The sequence below is a fragment of the Daphnia magna genome, linkage group LG3 (genome assembly GCF_020631705.1).
Source record: "Daphnia magna isolate NIES linkage group LG3, ASM2063170v1.1, whole genome shotgun sequence".
Classification (NCBI taxonomy): Eukaryota; Metazoa; Arthropoda; class Branchiopoda; order Diplostraca; family Daphniidae; genus Daphnia; species Daphnia magna.
The window spans coordinates 9,206,660-9,214,344 of NC_059184.1; the positions used below are offsets into that span (position 1 = coordinate 9,206,660).

Consider the following 7,685-nt stretch of genomic DNA (forward strand, 5'->3'; position numbering starts at 1 on the left):
CTCTAACTTTTTGCAGTTTGTTCTTGTACGTCGTCTTCGGGTGTCACACATGAAAAATTTCTAATTTTGCTCAAGTGAATTAGCAATGGAAAGACCCACCAAAGTAAGAAAGCAGCCAAGTCGACTTGCCGATTCTTAGCTTCGCGAGGATTCAGGGAAGTTAGTACGTGGGGGAATTGGAGGTAGAGGACGTGGAGGACGTGGTCGACAAGTAGGAGTGGTTGATATTGAGGTAATTGGTGATTCTGGGAATATGATGAAAGTGCATGGTTGGCGTGTTGCTTTTCGTTGGCAATCGACCCATCCAGCCAATTGCATTGCCAACTACAGATGAAATAGGTAATTTTTAAATAGTTGTTGTATTGGTGTTATGGTTTGTTTACGAGTGTTAGATTTGAATAAATTGACACCAGAAGAAGACTCTCTAGCTATTGAAGGCGCTCATCGGAATTCTTACAGGGGATCCATCCCTGTAATCGTTGAAGAAGTAAATCTCCTTTCTACACCAGATGATGACGATAAGGAACAGGGTATTGGGCTTGATGAACTTGTTTTTGCTGATAGGGAAGTGAGAGATGGAGGAAGTAAAAAAAGTAAGGTGGGTGAAAGGAGTGAAGAAAATAGGGCGGAAAGTAAAGAAAATGAGGAGGAGAGTAAAGTAGAGGTGAAGAAGAAAATGAAGAAGAGAGTGAAGAAAATAGGGCGGAGAGTGAAGTGTCCATTGGACCCAGTTTTTTTTTTCGACACATAAAATCATTAGGTTAAATTACTGAATAATAAAATAACAATTAATAAATAACAAGTGTAACTAAACTATATTTTCATTATGTGATAGGTTTGACAAGAGCATACCGTAACCGTACAGACACGCTGATGCGGGTGATTTGCAAGTCAGTTTTTAAATTATAAATATTAAAAAAAGCAATTTTAATCTTTTTCAGGTTCAAACCACCAACTACGTTGACGGTTGGCACACACACCTCGCTTTTTACGCTGGCCTTCGGATTAGTTCCAGAGGTTTCAACCTCTATATTCTACTCGACGTTTTCTATGAGGAAGCTATACAGGTTGATTTGTACACCGAAATGCTGCAACAGGGTCAAATATTACGAAGACAAAGAAACACTTTTCGAGAATTAAATGAAAAACTGTTTGAATTGTGGGATGATTATAACTACCAGCACATCACTAGCTCAGCACTTTTGGAAAAATGTGCCAATATTTATACAAATTTTAATGCAGTTAAATACGCAATAACGGTGAATGATGTTCGCGTCACTAAAATAGAGACCGAATAGCGCTGCTGTATTGCTTAAGGTAATCATACAGTTAATTTTTGAGGCACCCTCTAGCGGGTAGTTACATAGAAATTTTTTTTTAAAGTGGCGTCGTTGAACATCAGATCGAGTAATAGCCCACTGGATGTAATAGGTAAAGCCGGAAGCTTCCCTATCTTACCCATTCAAGCGTTTTGACGCACTCCCCACCTCCTTTTTTCCAACTTGAAATGGACTTAAGCGCATTTTACTGGTGTCGAAGAACAACATTTTTCAAAATATGAACATGCCTTTTTAAAAACACTTATAACAATTGCGTTTTACGTACATTTGCAATTTTTGTCTTCGTTGTTGTATTTATTTTTTTAATCATTTTTAACTGGTCGCAACTCCGCCCAAATGTAATTGACACTAGACAAACATGGGTAGGGTTACAAATGTACACAGAGACAATAGAGCGACAGCTCTGGAATAAAAGACACGAATAGAGACAGGGGAAACTGGGCCTATTTACCACGCACTGGGTGGGCTCCTTTCCAGCGAGCTCCGCCTGGTTTTTTTGTAGTGTACCCAAAATGGTTGCACCTTCAAGGCCGTCAACCGACGGGCCGCCGGTACAGTCTCAACCAAGATGGAGAGTGGAGGATGCAAAAATCTGGGTCTAGCTGAGGAGTGAAGTATAGACAAAGTTGAAGACGTTGAGCAATGAAGCAGTGACTTACTCCTTCTTGCCAGGAGGCAAGAAGGAGGAGCAAAGACTCAACAGCTAAGGTGAAACAGCTCACGGGTTGCTAGGACGGCCTGAGAAGTCTTAGGGTACAGAATGCCACTCGAGAGTACACCAAACGAAAACGAAAACAAGCCTATGATGAACAAAAGGAGAATAGACACCACCCTAGCCAGCACGAGGTAAGGAGTGCTAGCTTGCTAAGAGGAGCCCCAGCGGAGACGCCTGGTTGGTGGATAAAAGCGCACATGGCTTCCCACACGCCACGATTTTCCGGGATTTAGGGGAGTAATGGAGGCCAAATGACATCAAAGACACTACAGACGGCTTGAAACAGAGTTCGTTCTTGCGAAAACTGAGGGCAGAAGAATAAGAAATACTCCGTGGATTCGAGAGAAGCACCGCATCCACAGCCGGGGGAGTCCTTGAAGCCAAAGCGACTTTGATGAGAGTTGAATAGAGAGTGCCCTGAGAGGATTTGTACAACCTGCCTGGAAAGGTGCTGACTCGAAATAAATGCTGCCATTTGAACCTTTGGGAAGAAAGCCCTAGTGGATGCACCAGCCTGACCACTAGCCCACTCTCCGTTCCAAATTGACGCAACGGATTGGTGGATTTCCAATTTCACGGCCGCTTTCGATGGACGCAGAAGCTCTGAGGAAGTACAGTTTGGGACACCAAGTTGAGCAATTGAGTTGGCCAGATAGATCCAGGGGCTACTTGAAGAAGAAAGGCATGAGAACAATACAGTTTTCTCTGCGATTTGCAACAGCGAGTCACGATTTAGCTGCTGTAAGCTGGATAGTTTAGTCGATGGCAGCAAAAATGAGAAGCTGGAGGTAGACGGCGAGAAGAGTTAGATACGGGAGTACTCTCGACCTAGCTGAGACGCAATTCGCAACGCTTTTTGGGTGCAAAACTGGATGGCTGTAGGCTCATACACATAGGCATCCAGAGACCCATTAACAATCTCTCTTACGCCACAGTAGTCCATTACCAAGACACAGAAATGCATAGAGTTCTCTATTCACCGATGCCCAGTGAGTAAACCCAGCTGCTGAGGCGCAGATGGAAGAATAGGCATAGACGCACCGCCGTCATCGAGGATAGCATCCAAGAAACTCGCCCAGGGCGGGCATTTAGACGCTGAAAAGTGGTTAAAGGTATCGACTTTGCGTTGGGACTTGATGTTGGGAAGGAATTTGGAGAGACATTTAACAGAGGCCGCCGAGAACCCGTCTGAGAAGGTTCAATATCTCACCGCAGTAAGTTCTGCCACTCTTAGGTCGATTAGGAGAGTTGTGTTCAAGAGAAGGAGAGCCTCAGTAGACATCGTTTTAAATGCACCAATGGCAGACACGAGAAAAATGTGTTGACAGGATCTAGCTTTCTTGCAACCAGCTTTGGTGTTCAGCAGCGGGGCCCAGAGAGAGCAGTCATAGAGCAAGATAGGCTCAATGACAGATAGGTAAAGGAATTGTATACCTTTCCTGTCTAGACCCCAGGAGGCCCGTAAACAATTCATTACACCATAAAATGCTTTCCTTGCTGCCGCGGCTTTAGCGTTAAAGTGAGAAGCCCATTTGAGCTGACCATCGATTGTGAGCCCAAGAAAAACGGAGACAGGACACCACCTTGAGGACATCCTAGATTTACAATGTGAGACTTGATCACCTCATTGTGAGACGGGACAGGAAACAAGAGACCAGTCTTACCAGATATAGTGGACAACCACGTTTGAGCAGAGATGATGGTGGGGTGCCGCGCCACGTCAAAGGCACTTTTGATGTCAAGGAAAGCGGAGGCTGTGGTTTGTTTGTTAAGATGCGTTTTTTCAATGAACGAGACTAAAGTGTGGCCGGCTGTCTCTGTGGACTTCCCCGCCGTGAACCCATGTTGATTGGAGCTAACCCACTTGAGTTGACAGGCGTGCCAATGGAGTCGACATAGAATGACTTTCTCCAGGATTTTAGCCAGATTGTTTACGAGGCTGATGTGCCAAAAACTTCCGAGACAGTCGTAGTTTGATTGGTTCGGTTTACCAATGAAAACAACTTTGGAGGTTTTTCAGCAATTGGGAAAATATTGTAGACTAAAACAAGCATTTAAGATACAAAGCAGGTGGAGCTTGAGAGCAGGAAAGCACTCTTTGATAATTGCCATGGAAACACCATCCTGTCCAGTGGCGGCTTTTGGGTTCAGAGATTTAACCACAAACGATAGTTCCCAAAGTGTTACCGGAGGAATTGGAGAGACAGACGGCACCAGCAATTTTTCAGTTATAAATTCAGTTACCAAGGTATGAACAGGTAGAGAAGGTGTTTCGCTTGGGAAAAAATTAATTGAACATTTTTCTAGAACAGCACTCGGATTGACGGTGGCAGAGCGATACAGTTTGATTTGCCAGCGAGAAGTTTAAGGGTCGAGAACAGATCTGAGCCAGATGGTTTAAACGCGCAAAATTGCTGCCAAAGAACGACTCTTAGCACGGCGCAATTCCCTTTGATAGTTTGCTTTACAACGAGAGTATCTGTCACGAGATTCATGCGTTTTCAATACCGAGTATAGTTTAAATGCCTGTCTGGTTTTGTAACGCAGCGTACACAGCTCCTTGTTCCACCACGGCATGAGCTTCTTTGGAGTTGGATCATCCTTTTTCTTGGCTTTGCGGGCTCCGGAGAAAAGGGGGGAAAAAAGACCCGAAATGGACGAATCAACCTCCGGCTTTGAGCAGGCAAGGGTAGGAAGCGGCATGTGAGACAAACCCATCGAAACAAGGGACCGAAGATGAGGAACGTCTAATTTTGTAATGTGAGGTAGTTTGGGTGAGCCTTCAGTAGCCGGACGGAGCAAGGTTGGGTGGACCTCATAATCTCAAAGTAAATAAACGGGTGGTCGGATAGAGACGGGATAGTAGGAAAAAAACAACGAGGGGTTACTATGTCGTCTGTGCCGAGTGTTATGTCCAGAAAAGAGGTGCCGCTCGGTAAAAAGTCAAGTTCATTGCGGTTGCGATTTAGGACATTTAGTTTGTACACTAGAAGGATCTTCTCGAGGTCCATCCCTTTCCTGTCTGTAGTGACACTGTTCCACAGACTGCTTTTTGCGTTTGAGTCAACTCCGATCACAGTTAGGGGGGTAAGTAAGGAGCGGAAAACCGAGCGAAAAACGGTGGACGAATCATGACATGAGGGTCGAACGTACATGGAGATAAAGCGGAATGTCTTACCACAAGAATGAAGGTCTACGGCAGCCACAGGGTTTAGGGAACTGCGGGAAATGGCACGACAAGAGACAGCAAGTGATACACGAACCAATATTACGGCACCGCACGCATGATCGCAATCAAGGGAGTGAAACGCCACATAACCTTGCGGAATGTCAATGAGGGTCGAGGAATCGAAGTTGCGTGCTTAGGGTTCCTGGATTAGAATTATGTCCAGGTTGTTTTCTAAAACAACCTCTGCTAGAGACGCAGAAGCTGCCTTGGCATGTCGTAAATTCACCTGCATACATTTGAAGTTAGAGGCGGGGGCAGAGGAGACGGTCTGGGTACTAACGTTGTTGGGGCTACCAAACATCAGTTACGCTCTAGTCTGATCCGGTACCTAGCTACTGCTTTCATTTGCACATTGCAAAATCTATCGCCGGCCTCATGGGACCCCGAGCAATTGGCGCACTTTTTCGCGGTACCCATACAGTCTCTGGTGCGGTGGGACTCAGCGCATTTACCACAGCGCAGGGAGATGGAGTGACAAGAAGCCTGAGAGTTGCCGTAGCCTTGGCAATTAAAACAACGCCGGACCTCTCCGTCCAGCAACACTTCCACCAGACGGGCGGTTGTGTTAAAAAAATCATCTTCACCTGCCAACAGAGCAAGATCTCTGGTCTCACGGTTGTTAAAGAAGATTTTTACTTTGCCTTTGTTCGAGCCAGGTTTTTTTAAATTTGGGTGACGGAGTCGATTTTGCCTTTGAAGGCAGCGTTCCTTAAGATCAGCTCATTTTTTTGACCAGGAAGCAGATCGACGTCAACAAACAAAGCAACTGCAGGGTACAGTTTAGGCGACCGAGTGCTAGAAGAAAACATACTGTTGTGTTCTGAGTTTTGTTTGAACTCCAGGATGGTTTTTGCACGGTCAAAGTCAGCAGGGTACTTCAGCCGGACAAAAACGGTACTGTCTTTTTGCCACACTGATGACGGCACGGGTCCGCCAGCGTGAGAGTCAAGAAGTTGCTCCATCTTTTCCAGGGAGACACGATCTGCTGGGGCACAGCCTTTTCCAAAGTTTGCAACCAAGACTGGGGCATGCTGTACTCTAGCTGCCTGGGCATAGGACGGCCTTGTTGGGAGTCCCGGAGTAGAAGGAGCTTGACTATTCAAAGAAATTTGTTGAGAATTGAATTGGGCGATAGCGGAATTGGCAAAGGTAATTTTGGCGTTCAACAGCTCCGATTCTAACTTGGTAATGCGTTCATGTTGGAGTCGAACAAAATCAAGAGCGGCGCCAAGTTTCGTACTGATGGCATCCTTGCTGAGAGAGTCAAGGTGGGAAAGCTCCTTGTCTTCTGTGATGCTGGTAAGATCTTCATATCGCAGTTTCTTAGGTTCTGAGAGATCCTGACGTCCTCTATGCTGTTGTCAGCTGACAACGGGCGTTTAGACTGAAGTCTTACATTCGGGGTGGAGAATATTTCCTGTTCACCAATATCGGGAAATGATCCCTGGATAAGGCAACTGGCGATTTGGGAGGACTGTTTGCAGTTATCCTTCTGCAAATCACGCTTTGCTACAGAACTTAGAGCCTTTCTTTCCGGTGAACGTGGCCTGGCAAAAGAGGCAGGTTTGTTTACCCTGAGTTGCCGAGCCAGCCGCGTAGGTGTCACCACCGTCGCTTTGGCTCATGTTGGCGACTGACGCACGAAAGCACTAGAGACGAAGTTAATTTAGACCACAGAAAATAAGCTTTGGTTACACTGAGATCACGGGTTCTCAAGTAACAAACTGCGACCATGGACGCGTGAAATGTACGAAAAATACTCAAGATATAAGAATTGTAATGGGGACTGAAAAATAAACGTCAATTGGCCAAAGCAGACGACGTCTACGTCTTCTTTGTTGTATAAATACAAAATGGTATGTATTTTTTTTTGTTTCCATTTATTGAATTTTTATATTGTATAGATACCGATTGGCAAGAAGCAAAATTGCGCTTTCGGTTTATTAGTACTTATAACCTGAGGGTTTCATTATTTTATAAGGGACTCTTTCACGTCCAATCGATTAAAAGTAAGAAAAGCTTCTGTCGATAAGTGTATATGACAATCAACGTGTCGAAAAAATGGTCGTGAAGTGCATCGTAGAAACATGCGGGAATTGTAGAGGGAAGTAGGCAAAGGAAATGAGGATTATTTTACATGAATTGCCTTCAGATATAGTTTTGCGAGATCTTTGGGTAAAAGCCGTCCACGAAAGGAAAATCGATTTCAAATCGAAGCCTTAAAATAAAAAACACATGGCCTTTTCATAGATTGACGTTTTGCAAAAATTAATTAATTAGAGTAAAAATTCAAGTTAAAATTAATTAGTTAATTAATTAATTAACAAAAGATATAATTAAGACTTCAGAATTTTTGTTTTACTTACATCCTTGCTGTTCCCTTAAACAGGAGACTTCCACG

At 44.5% G+C, this 7,685-nt stretch overlaps 2 pseudogenes; one reads left to right on the forward strand and one right to left on the reverse strand.

Moving 5' to 3' along the window:
- The first annotated feature begins 85 nt into the window (after positions 1-85).
- Positions 86-1,298, forward strand: LOC116918504 (annotated as a pseudogene).
- A 3,188-nt stretch (positions 1,299-4,486) lies between these two features.
- On the reverse strand, positions 4,487-6,909 carry LOC123470637 (annotated as a pseudogene).
- Positions 6,910-7,685: the final 776 nt, after the last annotated feature.